Below are 15715 nucleotides of genomic sequence, written 5' to 3'. Positions count from 1 at the left end.
AAGAAAAATGTTCAAGTTTAGCATCACCAAACATGACTGGTAGAAAAGTATATTTGCCTTTGAACGGGAAACTAGCAGCACGATGGGGCACATCATCATCTCCTTCTGTAATGTTATTTACATAATGTATTTGCTCCATTTGCAGGTAATTTTTTCCCCGGTCCTATCCAATAGGGTTTGTCACATGTAGCTTGCTTTTTCCATAATACACCATACAAATCACACTCTGGAATACTTGTGTTTTCAGATCTCTATCAGGAGCCATAAATGGTTTTGAAAACATTCTGGGTGTAGATAAGGGCACAGACGAGGGCTTTAGAAACAGCATTACAGAGTAGGAAAAAACTTAACTCTGTTGTTGCTCGGTCGGAATTTGTCAGATCTGACACTAATAAACATGTGGAAACTGGTTTAAGAGCCACAAGTTCTTAAGATTCTTAAGAACCTGTTGTTACCTTGAAGAAACGATGCAGCAGAGTGCATTCTGCCTGTCTGTCACCAATTCCAGCGCAATTCACAGTTTATAGGGAAAGTTTTCACTGCTTCGATCTGCAAATAAAGTGGTTTATATTTCACTTACTACAATAAGTAAGTTTGCTGTCTAATTTTGCTTTTAAGGATCTCTTTGGTCTCTCAGAAACAGGTATAATCTGACCTGCTAAATCTCTGTGGCTGGAGAACATATATAAAGCAGGCAACTTTAAAGGGTTTAGTCATGCAGGACTTTTTGTTATATTGTAATCTTAGCAAATAGTCTCCAAGTCATTTCTGAGATTTTTTATTTTCTTGAAACCTAGGAACGTAGGTTTCATCAGTGTTTCTCTTTCCTTTTTAGTTCCATTTCTTTCTTCATGTATTTTAATGGAGTATGTTTTTCTTTATTTATTTTTTAATTCCTTTTCTGTCTCCGCTCTGTTTTCTAAGGTTAATAGAACTACTTAAATATTACACTCTATTTTTTTGTGATTAACAGGATATGAACTCAATACTGTATGATGACCTTTGGTGCATATAACAGCTGAAAAGTCTGAAATGGGCCTAAATGTATTCTCTCTTTCTTGAAGATCAACCAGTTACATCATCTGAATCCTAAGAATTCCTTTTTTTTACAGTATCACAAACCAGCAGTGCCAGAAAATCACAGAATGACAATGAAATAGAAAGTAATTGCACCGTTCTAATTTGAAGTCTAATATATATGAATATATAAAATCAAATTTAAATATTTGCACAAAAAAAAACCTGAAAAAAATACTGTGGAAAAAAAACACTGAAGAACTCTGTGATCCCCATCAAGCTGAATTTAGCTACTCCCAGCCAGAAAACTGCACTGACATTTTTTATGCCTTAATCTGATCCTTTTTCTGGGTATAGGCCTTAGGCTTTCTTGCAAATTAACAATAACCAGTAGTATTTTGTTCTTTTTGATTCCAGAAGATCTTGAAGGCTTTATAAATGCTCATCTGATAGTATTAGATTTTTTAAAAAGTGTAAAAAAGAAATACAAATTAGACTCCTTTCTTGACAGGCCCTCTGCCACATTCCACAGCTCATGCCTAGCCTCAGTGTACTTCACAGGAGAAAGGAGTCCAATGACAAGATCTCCATTTCCTTTTTGCTGAGCACCTTTTTGCCAAGTGGTCTGGTAACCGAAAACAAGATGGGCAGCTTGTGCAGAAGAAGGAAGGGAAGGAATACATCACCTTTCCCTAATTCTAAGGATATCAGGGAAAATAAGTAATACAGCTTGGGACTACAAGTTCTCTTTGGCATCCCAAGGATTCCCTGTCCTTGCTCTGCAAGGATGAAACCTTGAAGTAAAGCAAGCAGATTCATAGCAGATTCATAAAGTTGTGTGGTGGCCGTCATCTTCCAAGCTTTTTTCAGGGTTCTGTAAAGTGCAGGGACTAATTCCTCCTCATAGAAAGATAAGGTAAGTACCAGCCTCAGCTAAAATAGTAAAAGTAAACTGGCATGCGTCCTCTCACAAGAACACAAGGGCAATCTACCTAATGACATAAGTGTACATCCATTTGAGGAATGGTTGCATATGATTTTCTTTTTAGGGAAAGGGGTGATTTAAAGAGCTTAGCCTTAAAGCCATATACCTTTCTCAATGAAGCTCCCTATTTACTCCAGAAAAAAAAGTCACGTAATTCACATTTAGTTACCTTTGCCATCCTAGTAATGTTACAAAGCGCTTAGGTTTCTTTTTTTTTTTTTTATGTGTTGCAAAAGTCTGCTGTGAAATTTTTATGTTCATAGTTGAACATAGGCAAGCTAGTATGATTTTATAATTTAATATCTTCATGGTTCATCGAAAGGGGCTAAGACCTTAGTTAACAGTTAATATTCATAATCTACACTCTTTGTACTAAAAGTAAGAGAAAATTATGTCCCAGGCCCGTAGGCCTTGCACTCAAGAATTTAGCTCTGAAATTTTGAAGAGGCGAAATACTACTGAAGCACTATATAAGTTTATGTATTTATTTACTTACTTAAGGAAAAAAGAGCATGTAATGCCTCTATATACTCACATGCACACTCAGCTTCACCTTCTGCGTTTCTCTTCTTGCTTGAGTTTGTCCAAAGCCACTGATCTGTGCAGCTGAGCTCAGACCCAGACTAGAATATAGAGCACCTGGGTATAATGTGAAGGGATAAAACGGAGGAAAAAAACCCCACACCCACCAGAAAAGTGAGAATCACAGAGAATGCACAAAATTATCAGAGTAGCTATTATATTGCCTGATCTTCCCAAACCACTTCAAGACTGACTCTTCCATTATACAGTTGTAATTAATTCCAGCCAACCCAGTACTTCCACTGGCTTTTTTCGTGGAATAACATACAGGAATGCAATGTGTTTTCTCTTAAGATACAAGTAGAGATTATATTCTGCCTTTTACAAGAATGTTTAACCCGAACAATAAGAACACTAGGGCAGAAATGTATAAAGTCACCTTACACAGAAGAAAACCATGGGAAGTTTATTTTTGTTTTATTCATTAGGAACAGGAAAAAAAGACTGAAAAAAGAAATTAGAATCAATTAGTTATTGAAACTGTATTAGACTTGATGGCAGGAAATTAAATCTTGTGGCATCCAAGCAGTTATACTCAGGTCTAGAGAGAGAGAGAAAAAAATATATAGTCAATTCTTTTCTTCATAGTCTTACTGTAGATTTTCATTTAACATTTTCATACCATAAGAAACAGACTAGAATTAGCATCAGGTTTGTTTTATCATCACTATTGACTCTTGGTTTGCTGGAGAAAACTGTCTGCATTTTTTCACATCCTGAGCAAGTCTTTTGGGAGTAAATAAACATTAAGGGGGTTCTTCCCAGTATAAAATGTAGTCTTGGGACTACAGTCTAGTGTGAAGAGGTGCTTATGATTTAAGTAATTCTGAAGCACCTATCTTGTCACAATCTGACTCCCCCATCACTTACATGCAGATCATTAATCTTGTAATTAATGGAAAATCTAAATTAATGGGCCAATTTTAATTCCTTAGCACCAAGTCTTCCTATGCTGCACAGTTGAGCAGAACTAATGGAAATGGGTAAAATATTCCTAATGAAATGTAGAATGGTGACAAAATGTTTCTTTTCTAAACAGAGAAATTCCTTTGCTTGCTTTTAGGTCAAAAATCCTTTCAACGGGTGGGAACAAAGATCATTAATCTTCAAATGGTGATTCGGTCTCTTGTAATGTAAGACCTGCCCTATCATGTGATTGTTTTGTCAAGTAGGGATGAATCAGGTCACAGAAACATCTCAGGTTTCCCACATGGAATAAGCATTTTTAGATTACGATTTGATGTGAAATCTAGTTGGAATCTGTAAGTATTTCTAGTTCTACAATCCATAAGAGTTTCTAGTGCAAGCAGGTTAACAGGTATCAGAGGAAACTGCTTCTGAGAAGAGGGAAGGGATGGGTCCCCTCATGTAACTAGCATACCTATCTCTTGACTGTCTTCAAAACCAATCAGCATTTTTTTCATAATCATAAAATCATATGTTTAAGAGAACTTTAGCAAGTCATTCTATCCAATCTCCTGTTCAAAGCAGGTCCAGTTAATTTGGGTGGTTCAGGCATTTGATGAGTTTTGAATGTCTCCACGGCTGAAGATTTCATAGCCCCTCTGTGGACCAGTTTAAGTAACTGACCACCCTCCAGGTGAAATGTTTCTCCTGTCTCTATTCAGAATTTCTCATATTCCAGCTTGCCTTCATTGTCTCTTCTTCTACCACTGCGCACCTTCAAGAGGAGTCTGGCTCCATCCTCTCTATAACCTCCCGTTAGATAGTTGTAGACAGCAGCAAGTTCTCTCTTCTTAAGTCTAAACAAGACCAAATCTCTCTGCCTTTCCTCTAACCAGCTTGGTGACCCTCAATCCAGGATGCCAACGTCTTTCTTGTAAGGGAGAGCCCAAAGCTGGGCACTGCACTCTGGATGGGGTCTCACAAGTGCTGAATGGGGATACATAATTTCCTCCCTTGACCTGCTGGCAACACTAATGCAGCCCAGGATGCTGCTGGCCTTTGCCACCAAGCTGCATTGCCTCCTCATGTTCAACTTAGCGTCCACCTGGTCCCCAAGTCCTTCTCTGCAACACTGCTGTCTCATCCATTGGCGGTAAGTAGATGGGGTAGATGGAGGTTATTCCTCTCTGGGTGTAGGACTTTCCATTTGCCTTTGTTGCACTTCATGCACTTCCTGTGAGCTCACTTCCGCAGCTTGTTGAGGTCCTTCTGAACACCAACGCTGCTCTCTACTCTATTGAGGACTACTCCCATTCGGTATTGTTTTTGAACGTCCTAAGCGTGGACTTCTGTCCCATTGTTCAGGTTGTTAATAAGGAAGTTAAACAGTATTGACCTCAGTATTGATCTCTGAGGAACACAAATTGTAACAAGCTGCCAGCTGGACTGTGTACTGTCGATGACAACACATTGAGCCTGATGAGTCAGCCAATTTTCCACCCAACTTATTGCCTACTTCTGTAGTCTACATGTCACTAATTTGTCTATAAAGATACTGTAAAAGACTGTCAAAAGTGTCTTACTTTCTAGGAATTTTTACATTTGACTATTTGAATTTGCCATTCTTGTCCCTCTCTCCCTTTTCTGTTACTTCGGTGAGGAGTAATACTTTTTGACCACTGAAAATAAACTGCTGACCAGAATTTACTTCCAGACACTGATCAGAGCTGCTTAGTAGTGCCTTTGGTTCCCTTAAGAGTGAGTGAAAATAGGGACTTCCGGAGCTAAATCAACTTGCCAAAATCTGAATTAAATTCAGGAGAGTTTTCCCCTTTTTGGTAAGCAATTGTATTTCTCTTTTGTTCTGGCCCTTCCTATGCTCTTTAACTCTTCTGATTTTAAGCCTATGATGATCTTTTATGTTGATTCTTTCATAGTTATGGATGGATGGGTATCTGCCTTGCATTATTTCTCTTTGATTCTCAGTTTATTGAAAAACTCTTGTTACAGCCACAGTGGTTTCTTATCTTTGTTTTCTGTCTTGCATCAGAGCAGTTTGCTGTTGTCCATTTATAGCCCTTTTCAGTTTCTGCTACCTTCCTTGAAGCCCTCTGTCATTTAAATTAAGTTCACAGACGTCTCCATCTGCCAGATCCTTGAGTTTGTTACAGTTTGCTTTATTTTTATTCTAATCCTCTGACACCTACCTCTCCCTATAACAAACTCTTCTCATTCACTTTCCCCAAGCTTGCTTCCCACCTTTATATTTTCAGTCATTTTCTCATGGCAAAAAAATCAAAAATAGACACTTCACCAGTACCTCCTTCTAGATTTCAGGGAAGGGAGGTTGGGAGTAAGGGATCATTGCCCTAAAAGCTTACTGGGCTTGTGGTCTGTACATCTGCTAGGAGATTGGAACACATCTAAGAGTACTACTGATCTTTGGAGCATGATTCTTTGCACTAATAAACTGTTAGAACATTCCCTTACGCAAGCTCAGCCCTTCCTCTCTGCTTTCCCTGAGTATTTCCTGGGGACAGTTCAGCTATTGTGGGGCTCATTCCCACTAGGCAGCCTGCAGTTTGCCTCCAGCCGCTGTTTTGAAAAATAGATTTTTATTTCATTACATGCCACTTTGCCTTGGTACTAAGGTACTTTTTGGGGTGTGTTTAATTTGCTAGTATAGATGATGTCTCTCTATCCTGTACATTTGCTTTTCCAATGGATTTAAAGACACCTTGAGGATCTGTCTTTTGTAGGGTTATGCTGACAGTTTGAAAAATCTTTCTTCCTTCTCCTGATTAACACTTTGCAGATTTTTGTGGCTAAACAAACCCGCATGTCATCTCTTTGTGAACTTCACAGAAAACGTATACATTCCTGCAATGAACGTTAGCAGTCTTTCCACTATGTTGCATTTTTACTCTTCTGTTCATAGGACACACCTAAGTCTTTCCTAAAAGGTTCTATTAATCACCACAACCTTGATTTCTGCCTTTACCTTTTCCTAGTGGTAATGGTGGTCATGATAGGCAAGGCTTAATGAAGTTTATCTCTTCCTACCCTCAGCTAAGAAGATTAAGTTAACCAATGACCAAACAGGTTCCAAAACACAATGCTGGAAGGGCAGAAAGAACTTAAGAGAATCTGATGACTACGATACTGATATCTTGAGAGAGGTCTGAGTCCACAACACCTGAGGTTAGTTGAACCGAAGTTGTTCAATGAGTTAATTGGTTTATATATTTGAAATTATGTGTTCCTTGTGCTTTTAGCTATAAATATTGTCAGCTTTTCACCAAGAAAAGAAGATAAGCTATTGAGAATAGTGTTTTCAAATGCAACAGACACGGTAAATCCATAAAAAGAGTTCTACAGAAGTTATGTCAAGGTAAGCAGACGCAGTTACCAACCACTAAAGTATTTTATAACACTCTACTCGTAGACAAATGGGTCTTATATCTCCATAGAGTGGGTCAAATCAAAAGCTAGCTCAGTTTCTTTCACAGCAACTGGCTGAAATTGCTGGCAGTCAAGGGAGTTTGGTGTTTGAAGGGAAAGCTGCAATATGCCATTTGATATATTGGAGCCTAGGAAAGCTCTAAGATATAGGAAGCTTTCAGGAGTTAAGGTGTCGGGTGGGTGGATAGAGGACAAGATTAAATGAGGACCAGCAGGATATCAAAGTGGGGTGCCTTCTAAGGGCTAGTTGGGGAGTGTGTGTGAGGATACATTTCTCCCTGTTTGACCCCTTCCTTCTTTCTTCTTTCTCAGTCTCTTCATTATATAGGTTTCATCAGTATCTCCTTACCCTTTAGAGATCTGAACTGAATATCCCTTTTTCCCTGCCTAACTTGCCTGGCTCCTGCAGCCTTAATGATTCTGGACGTCACTCCCACTGGGGACAGCAAAAAGTCAGCAGTAAGCTGCAGGGATGGGAAGAGCACGGCTTTCTGCTCCCATTGCTGCTGTGACAAAGGAAGGGGCACAGACTGATGCTGCTGGAAGGAGCTCTGTCATGTACAAGTACCTTTCATTGGAGCTTCTTCCCTGCTGGTGTCAAGAACAGCAGAGGAAACAGCACTGTGCAGTCAGGAGGTGAGGATTCAGGCCTGACATGCGGCTGACTCTTGTCTCTTCTAGCACAGGCAAAGCAGAAAGTGTCTTCCTGAAGTTCATGGACAGAAGTGGGCAGCTTCCTAATTCATCTGTTCTTGAGCTCTTGCTAGATCTGCTGTGAACAGCAGAAAGAAGGTTACGGTTCCAAAAGGAATTAAAAAATGTATATTTTAATATGTGTTTATTCACTCTGCAACCCAGCTTTGCCACTTTTAGGAATGTTTATAACATTGCGTATTCTAAGCAGTAAATGTCCTTTTTGTTTTTTAACAAAATCAAAAGTTAGGTTGTTGTGACTAGATTTCCCAGGCTGCTGAATCTACAGAAAAATTGGATTGCTGAAAAAAAAGAAGACTTCACCTTTTCTATTGAGAAATACGCATTGCCTTGATGCTTTCTATTGAGAAACACGGATTGAATACCCACTGGCAAAAGTTGCAGTGTCATTCTGTCCATAGGTATGACAATAGAATTTGTGAAGGTCTGTGGAGGCTCCAACATGGAGAAATGTGGAGGCTCCAACATGGAGAAACATAAAGGAATATGAGAGGTAAAGGGACAGAGCACAGATGTTTTACTCTATAACTTCTTGCAGATGCCATAAAATCTCTGTTACTGTAAAATTCATCTTGGCAAGAAATAGTTTGTTTTCCCTAAATATGAGCAGGAAATAGGAAAGAATGTGATAGATCTTGCATAGAGAAAAATACAATGAAAGAAATTTAAAAAGATAGTGTCTTTTTTTTTTTGATATAAAGTATTTATGAAACCTGGAGACTGATTCTATGAAAAGGGGCCTTGAACACAGCTTTAGCCTTCATGCAAAACAAAGTTACTCAGCTAATTCATTATTAGGTATTTCATTTATGAGTGATTTTATTCATTGATATGCTTCATAGAGTATTAGTGCAGAGCCTCATGACTAATTTCAAGTCAGGATACACAGGACAAGAAAACAAAGCTGTGTGGCACTCTCACAATCTGGTATTACGATACTATAAGGTTGAAAGAAAAATTACTGAGAAATTTAGCTTCAAAAAATCACAAGGAAATATGCTTTTTCAATATTTATTTCTATGCTTAGCCTCATAACAGAAGTGAACATTAATATGTGGATTGTTTGAAGCAATTTTGTATACATATGCCCTTCTCCCACTTTTTTTTTTTTCCTGCTTAAAGACTCCAGATGTTCTTTTAGCACCTCAAAGTATCAAAATCCACACAATCTCATTCCTGTAGAAATGTTTCTTGGATACATATGACCAATATTCTCAGCTCTTGCAAAACCAATTGCTTATACACTTTCTTGCTTATACACTTCTTTCTGTCCCTTTTAATCTTGAAGAAAACCTTTCCAATGTAAAACAGAAACAGCTGCTCCCAGTGGCACAATTGCCAAACTGTGTGGGAATAAAGGCTATATTTTTAGGTCGGTCTTAAAAATTCCATTGTGAACAGGTATTATTTTTGAAACAGCCTGCACGTGTCTCATAGCAATTGTGGTGTAACACTCAACATTTAAGCAGGTCTGCTTAAAATAGTTATGTTCTCTGTGTATACTTCCTCTTTACAAGTCAATGACAGTTTCGCTATAGAGATTAACAGTCCAACTAGCAGCAGGTCACCACAGTTCCTACTTTACATGACCTGGGGACACATGCACCACAGTCATCAGTACTGTGAATGCACGATTTTCACTCTCCTTCCTTCCACTTCATAACGACTCTGTATATGATTATGAAAGAATTTATTTTAATGAGAATTAAACTAATAAACACAGACACAACACTGTAATTTCTCTTTAGAATAGGAATGTCATAAAATCAAATGCCTTCAATCTTGATGGTAACTAAAGAAACTATCATTGAAATTGGCCCAAAATAATCAAGAAGAATCAGGTATTGGTGATGTAGTTTTCATTTATTTTGATTTATGAAGATAGGCAATATGAAAAAAAAAAGTTCTAAGGTGGAGTGATTTATGGTGAATTAGGGGTAGCAAGTTTGAGTTAAGAGTACCTCTGATATTTCATCTAATTTCTCTTTTTGGCACTCGTCATGCCACTGTTAGTGAAACTTTATACAGAAAAAGAGGAGAGAAGAAAAGGGAAGAGAAGGGTAAACTTTGGGTAACTTCGGGACTGTCTTGCAGTTCCAGAAAATACTTCAGGTGTTTTCCTTTTCATGTGCTTATGTTGCCTATCAAAAGGTAGTTAATGGTCTACTTGCAGATCTTGTCCTGACATGGAGCGATCACTCGGATATGGGAGCAATGTTCTTGGGTCTCGTCGCATAACAACAGCCAGAGAAATGGCAGGAGAGCTCCCAGAAGTTTCCCTTAGTGAGTTTTACCCAGAGTAGATGGAACGTATATGTAATTTGAATGTGCTCTTCTTCCCGTTGAAGCAGTAGGAATGTAATAGTGATAGAAGAATGAGAATCGGAGGCATCACTGAGATTTCTGTACTAGACTTGGGGCCTCCAACTACAGCAAAAAGCAAGTGCCTGTGGTTGTGAAAGCATGGTGTGTTAAAAAAAGAAGTCTCAGGTCATGATCTCTTCTCTTTTTTGTTTCTCAATTCTTCCCTTTTGCCAATCCATGCAGAATGGCATTCTTTTGGAAAAATGTAATTTAACGGAACTAAGACACTGCATGGAGATGTGTTGATTTAGTAAAGATTAGAGTGGAGAACAAGCAAACAGTCTGGCAGGCTGGCTGGAGTCCTAAGGCTCCCGGAGATGGCACTAAGGTGCATAAAAGACAAACTAAACTTTCCAAATCAGCCTGAAGCAGAATTCACATGCATTTGCTTTGCAAAAAGAAATTGAAATCTTTCACCTTTTATCTTGAACTAGGCTATTTTTCTTCAATTTTTTCAAAAGGGTAAAAAAGCTGTCTATACAACTTTGGTTTTTGACTTTGAGATCTTGAAAGGATGATGTGTATTGATCTATTCTCTTTCCACCTCAGTTTGCTTTTTTTTCCAGTAGTGGAGTTCCTACACTTCTTTTTTTTCCAGTACCTAAATCTTGTGTTCTGTGAAGTAACACTTTGAAGCAATCCTGTTTATATATAGACATTACAAAGAAATATTTGTTTTCAAGATTAGTTGGTGGTCTTGCGTTTACCGACACATAAAAGTGATAACACAGAAGATGATGAAGACAGGCTGTTGACTAACTGGAGGAATCAAAGGGGAAAAAAACCTGTTATTCAAAGAGAGAATGAGTTTTCAAGGATTATGAGCTAATATTCCTTTTGAAGTTCCAGTGGGCAAAATAAAGGTAGAAAGATAAAAATGGTGAAAATGAATTAAACTAAGTTGTAAAACAGGAATGAAAGTTCTATAAACACTTGGAAAAAAAGACTTGAAACAAGAAAGGAATTTAAGCATCATATGAATCTTTTCCTAGGAGTAGAAACATGATGTACTGATAGGAACCAAATATTTGTGCAAAAGTTTAGATGTTTCATGATTCATTGGGAATAAGATTGCTTTTTACTAAGTAACTGACTTCCTTCAACTTGGAACTTCCTAAGAGAGACAGACGGCGCCAAAAGCTTGGGGAAGCATAACATCATCTTTATAAGGAAGCAAATACAAACAAAGCTGTAACAAAGCTTTGTAACAGACAAATCTGAAAACAAAGAAGTATTTAATAAAGGTTTTCAATTTTTAACATTTTTTTTACTACCATCTCAGAATCCACTACAGGTTCATCAGGAGAAACCTCTCCTACAGTCAGCCAAGGGCTGTGTAACAGCTGAAAAGGAAGGCTGCAGCAGATAAAGATGCTTTAAATTATCTGAGCAACAGAACCCTTCCATGACAGACATAAAAAATAGTACCTACAGTCTGAGAGAAGCACTGACACCTTGAACACAAAATTATAAGTGTATGATGGCTTAATATGGAAAACTCTAAATGATCAGGAATTATATTATTGCACAACCCATGAGGAACTCCTTGCAGGGATAAAATCTAGAATAGTAGTAGCATTATAGGGGGGAAAAAAAAGACTTTAAAGGGATCTTAAGAAAACATCTAGTGTGGCCCTTTGCCCCACAGCAATGCTACAGTAGCTACAGAAAAAAAAATGTTCCAAGCGCGTTCTCACCACTATAATGTGGCTGATAATTTGTTCTGAGGATAAACCATGTATCACGGGTAGCAGCACTTTAGATATGAGGGCTGTGAACAGCAGCTTGTAAGCCATTTGGGGAAACTGCAGTATGATGCTTCATTCATTCTGTTATAACTGCAAGAATACAAAAGTGACTTACTGCATTGGGGACCAGTAGATACATCCTACTGTTCAATTAAAGGCAGCTTAAGAGAAAATCTGTAGGAGAGGAAAGAGAACATCACTCGGGAGACAAGGACAGGGCTAAGAACGGTTTAGGCCACTGATGCGCAAGTGCCCTGAAATAAAAAGCACATGCTGAATAGCTTATATAACTTGTGGCCTGAAAATTATTTCTTTTCTCCCCACTGCTCATGCATCATATTAGTTACCACTTGGTAGGTCATGGGTAGAGCAGAGAAAAGGGTGTTAATGATGTAAGGAGAAATTTCTGAAAGCTATTTAGCTCAGCATCTTCATTCAGTATAAATGTAAGAAAGGCATTAAGTTTTTTCATAGATTAAAGTAGGTGGAACAATAGGAATTGTACATCCTTACAAAGAGAAGTGGACCTAAGTGATCAAAGAGATTTAATGAGCAGCCGAATTGCATATGATAGAGCAGTGGATCTGAAAGAGAAACAGCAGCTAAAATATTCAGTCTTCAAAAAATATCTGGAGGTAATGTTAGAATCAATCAGGGAAACTGGAAGCCAAAGATCAAAGTAGGGTAGCTAGGGGGATTTGGAAGTACAACAGAGATGGCTAGAGATATGAGGAAGTTGGGCACGTGTAGGGCAATTTGCAGGGAGCAGGGCCCCAGATCATGAAGAACATCCTATGTTATTGGGCGGTAAGAAGAGCTACAAAGGTCTAATGCCACCTCGGTGGCATTATTCATTTGACATCTTTTTCTGTATTTACACTCATAGGATAGGAAAAGCTTTGGAAGAACTAGATTGAAGATAACAGAATTGTGGGGCACAAAATGTAGAGATAATAGATTTGGACAGATGTAACTGTAATGTTGTCAGCTGCAGCTGTTCTGTACCAAGGACTTCAAGACTTGCTGTTTATTGCTCAAGCCAAAGCCCCTGGAGACAAGTGCTTAGAGGCAAATATTGGCCTTCACTTTTTAAAGCAGATTCTGAGAAAATCTTGTTCTCACGACCTGACTGTACACGAACAGTTAAAAATCCACAAGACAAATACAAATAGCCTGCAACTATTTATTTTAAACCTTAGATCTTCAAGATTAAGTCTTTTCAGACCTGAGCCATGCATTTGACAAAGAAATGATGTAATCGAGAGCAAAAATCATCAGTGGGATCTTTTGTGAAATATGACTCTGAAAGGAAGGAACGAAACATTTTGTTATTTGGGCTGCATTTCTGGGGACCCAACCAGGATTTTGTCTGTGTTTTTTTAAATGGCTGGACTTTCTGCTTTTATTTTCCAACTGGAATAAAGATATTCTGTAATCTGAAAAAAAAAATCAGAGTGCAACAATTTTTAATATGAGAATCGAAAGGAGAGTGAGCTATATGGGAATATTTGCAAAATTGTGTACTAGAAATAAAACCAAGATGGGTGAAAACGTTGTAGTTTTCTGTAAACTACAATCCCAGGTAGTTTAGTTTCTGGTTCTACTATTTTACATTCTGTTGGTTTTGCTTTGCTCTCATACATTTGCTCGAAGGACTTTCTGCTGCAAAAGGAGAATTACATACGCTTTCTCAGTTCCAGATGGCTAGTAATTGATGCACCTGCAAGTTTTTGCCGCGGCTAAACTGACCAATACTTACTCACATCTAGTTACTAGGAAATAATATTTTCTAGTTCTCTGTTGATCAAGGGTTAGGGAAAGAACAACAACAAAAAAAAAGAAAATAACTTACATCACTACTACTACCAACGTGATGACAGAAGCAAGACAGAAAGTTTTACTTGCTACTGTTAAAAAAGTAGTTACCTTACAGTTCTCTCTTTTTTTTTTTTTAATCAAAAGAGAAAGGGGGAAGATACTGATTTTTGCCCTAAAACAGTGCAAAGCAAATACTCAGCTTCAAGCAGTGATGACATAAATTTTTGAATTCTGGTCCACTATTTTAGTCTGTTGCAATCACAAAAATAGGCAGCCATATTCTGCCTGTCAGCCAGAATATTTCTTTTGTATATCAGCTTCCACAGCCAGTTTAATTGACTGCTGTTTTTATATTATAGCTATAGGGTAAACAGTAATCAGCTCAAGAATTTTAGTGTGTTTTTGCTAGCCCAGCTGAAAAGAAGTGTTTGAGTATCCAGTTAAGCCAGCAAGTAGAGAATTATATAATAACTTCCACGTGAAAAGAGTTTTAATTAGGTATCCTGGAAAAAAAAAAAGGCAGATAAAGATATGTCCTAAATGGGCTAACTCACTACATAATGTAGGATTCGGTGTTGCTCAGCTTGCTTACAAAACCTAGAAATCCATATATATTTTATTTCATTATTTTGTATTACATTACCCTTTTCTGCCTGGGGTGGCTTTTAGTTCTGTTGGTCCCTGGGTTATATCTGCGAGTACTCTTTTTCACACATTGGAAATGTGCAGCCTTAATGAAAGCTGAGATCTCCTGTCACGGAAGCAAGATATTTCAGAACAACAGCTATCAAAAAGCACAATGAAAATCCCAACAGCCGGCAAAACTAGCACTTGCAAGTAATTAAGAACAAAATGTGGCCTGCAAAATTAGCTGTTAAAGAAGTGAGACTTGGAAAAAGGCATAGATTTGACTTTTACATGCTAACATGTTTACAGTGTTGTCTATTAAAGCCACATTTTACTGCATTGAGAAAAAAATACAAAAAAAATGTGCAAAAGGGTGATGGAGGCATATAAAAACACCGCTTATCTTCAGGTTTTGGCAAGGTATCAGGTGCTACAGTAGATTCTGAAATAATGCTGCGGTAGCTCACAATTCTAATTGTTCCCATTCTTGTTCATGAGCAGTGTCCTCGGTTTATGCTGTAACTGCAGTGGGGCAAAACTTAGCAAGAAGTATCAGTGATTTGTGGAAATATCTGGCGGGCTGGCTTAGATCACAGAGAACAGCAGCACAAGCAACCAAAATTATTGACCCACACCTCCCTAACCCAAACTATTTATTAGTCAGCTGTTGGCCAAAACATAAAGTTGATAAAGTTTGGGGATTTTTTTTTTTTTTGGATGGAGAAATTTGTTCTAAGAAAGGCTCTTTTTCAAGAAAAGTTTACTTCATTGAAAATTCAGCTGACAAAAACACTTTGATAGGACTTTCTCCAAAGCTGTCAGTAAATCTTGACTACGGATCACTAGAGTTTAACTGATTGCGAATAACCCCGCTGACAGGGTATCAGTCAGCGACTGCTCAGGATCCTGGTCAGAATTTAACACTAGGAAACGGAGGTGATTCTTCAGGCGCTGACCCAATGTGATCTTTGTTAGTTTTATACACACGCCTGCAGTTTTTATAGCTAAATCTTCCTCCTTCCCTGCGTTCAGTGTTCTGCCAGTGCTTTGTACGCAGAGCCAATTCCTAAGTGACGCAAAAGAAAAAGGGTGCAGATGGAGCTGACTTTTGGTTACTCGGGGACAGCTGCGGTAGGTGAAACTAATTAGACACCCGTGTCATTAAGTATATATACCTAGTGCATGTACCTAGTGACTGCCGAGTGCCACCTGAATGACACACGCAGAGAGCCGCTGACCCTGGTGCCTCCCTAGGAAGGTCGAGCGGGCAGCGCCGCGGCCGCCCGGAGCTGCGGGCGGACACGGGACGCCCCTTGCCCGGCGGCTCCGGGGCGGGGAGGGGACACGGGGCCGGCGCCTCCTGCCGCCTCGGCTCCCCCTGCGCCCCCAACGGCCGCCCCCAACGGCCGCCAACGGCCGCCGCGCCCCGCCCAGCGGCGCGGAGGGGCGGGCCGGCCCCGCTTACTTGAGCGGGCGCCGCGGTGGCCGCGCT

The sequence above is a fragment of the Tinamus guttatus genome, unplaced genomic scaffold, assembly GCF_059628265.1.
Source record: "Tinamus guttatus ecotype Peru unplaced genomic scaffold, ASM5962826v1 Tinamus_guttatus_pri_ptg000083l, whole genome shotgun sequence".
Taxonomy (NCBI): Eukaryota; Metazoa; Chordata; class Aves; order Tinamiformes; family Tinamidae; genus Tinamus; species Tinamus guttatus.
This window is presented reverse-complemented; position numbering follows the sequence as displayed.